Here is a 2183-nt window from a genome sequence, read left to right on the forward strand (position 1 = left end):
CTCAGCACATGATATTCAAATATTTATGATTTTTGTCTTTTGAATGCAAGCTGTTTTTTATCATTTTGAGCCACCTGTGGACTGCTATCCATAGATGGATTTCCTTAGGCCACCAGCTCATGAAAAAAAAGTCATGAAGACTTATTATTAATTTTGAAAGCTTAGCCTATAGCTTGGACTTGCCCCACTGGCTTTATAATTTACATTAACCTACTTATATTAATCTAATGTTTTTTTCTTGTGGCTTTTTTATCTCTCTTTCATCTTGCACCTCCTATTTCCTCTCTGTGTCCTCTGGCATCTCTCCCATGCCTAGATCCATCTCCTCTCCTTCTCTCTCTGTCCAGAAATCCCACCTAACCTATTCTTGCCTAGCTATTAGCCATTCAGCTCTTTATTAAACCAATCAGAAGGTACCTTGGCAAAGACACATCTTCACAGTGTACAAAAAGATTGTTCCACAACAGCCATCTCTGCTCTCTAATGTGACTTCGGATGTAGCATTTAACCCAGGAGAAGACACAAGAATGGAGATGTACAAGAATTAGAATATCTGTTTGCTACAATATCTGTCAGCGTCTTCACCTTGAGCCCCAGGGAAATGTATCCTTTCTCTTCAGAACCTCTATAGATAGAAGCGTTCTTTGTATTCATTTCCAGCGTGTGAAATTCATTTAAATAGTTTCAACCCTGCCATCTGTCCCTAGCTTCATCTGTATTTAGGTTCAGCCAGAATAGGATGGCCAGTACTTGGTCAGTAACTCAACTGTACAAATTTCAGGTATGGTAAATAGAATAGCTAAGCAGTCCTTTGTCTTCCTTGCTGAGGGTGTACCTCCAGGCCTAGGGTGTACCCTCAGGCCTTCCCACTTCACTGTGCTCTGGCTTCTTCTAAAGGATAGTCAGAAACTTCTGGCAGTCATCTAACAGGTTCCTTTAATTCAGTCAGAAATGCCAGAAAATTAGTGCATCACCAACAGCCTTTACACAGTGACTAAGTGATGGGGTTGGTACATTAAACACTCTAACAGCCTCAGCACTGATGGATAATTCTGAGCTGTGTTGTCAGGCCATTTCCCAGAGGTCCACAACAGGATGGCAGCCCAGCAGCTCTCTAGAGGTAACATCACTGGCCCAAAGACAACACACCTGAAGTTCAGTACCATCCCTTCCCGGCCTTGGTTCTCCACTGGCCTGCTGTACATTTCACCCTCAAAAAGACAGTTTATATTTGCATTATTTTGCTGCCAAATCTGCCTCTTAGCAACCAAAGTTAAGGTGCACATCTTTCTTGACCACAAAGCAACTATTGAACACCAAAGAGATAGACAAATACAAAATAACACAGAAAAGCATATAGGCTTCCTCTGACCCAAGGATAATTTTCTGTCTCTTTCAAGTTTTCTTTGAAATTGAGTAAATAATGAATTAAAAATGCACTTCACCTGTTTAGTATAATGGCCATCAGCTGTTACCCGTTGGCGCTGTTAGTGAGACCCATCAAAGGCCGTCTCCCTTCTGAGAGCCAGGCCCTCCTCTCACGTCCTTCACCCTTCCCACCAGGGCAGTGTCACCAGGGATGTCTCCCTGATGCATATTGAGCAACCAGAGCAACAGAAGAAGCCTTGTCTCAGCAACTGGAAACACTGTTCTGCTTTGGTCTCAGAATCAAGGAGATGTGGCCATGTCAAAAGTCATGGGTGAATTGTTAAACCATCATTTTGAAGTTGAAAGAAAAGTCACTTTCAACTCCAGTTCTTTCTGAATAGCCATGAAGGAAGTGCTCATAGGCTCACTAGCACAGGTACACACACACACACACACACACACACACACACACACATGCAAAGACATACACACAGAAAGAGAGCCAAAATTTGTATTTTGTTTGTTATCCAGAAATTAGAGAATAAGAAAAATAATACAGTAACAGCCATTGTGAGTACTTACCAGGTACCCAGAACTCATTCCCATTCCCCATCTGGCAGATGAGTCACCTGAGAATTAGAGAATATAGTACTGGGTCAGAATCAAAGACCAGCTCCAGGAAATAGGATCACCCACACTTGTGTTCTCACGGTACAATGTTCAGTACACACTGTTAGATAAATGTATAGTACCTGGCAGGGGCGTTCAAAATCTGAACAGGAAGTATTTGCCAACAAAGAGATCATCTAGGGCAG

This window comes from Peromyscus leucopus, chromosome 9 (genome assembly GCF_004664715.2).
Source record: "Peromyscus leucopus breed LL Stock chromosome 9, UCI_PerLeu_2.1, whole genome shotgun sequence".
NCBI lineage: Eukaryota > Metazoa > Chordata > Mammalia > Rodentia > Cricetidae > Peromyscus > Peromyscus leucopus.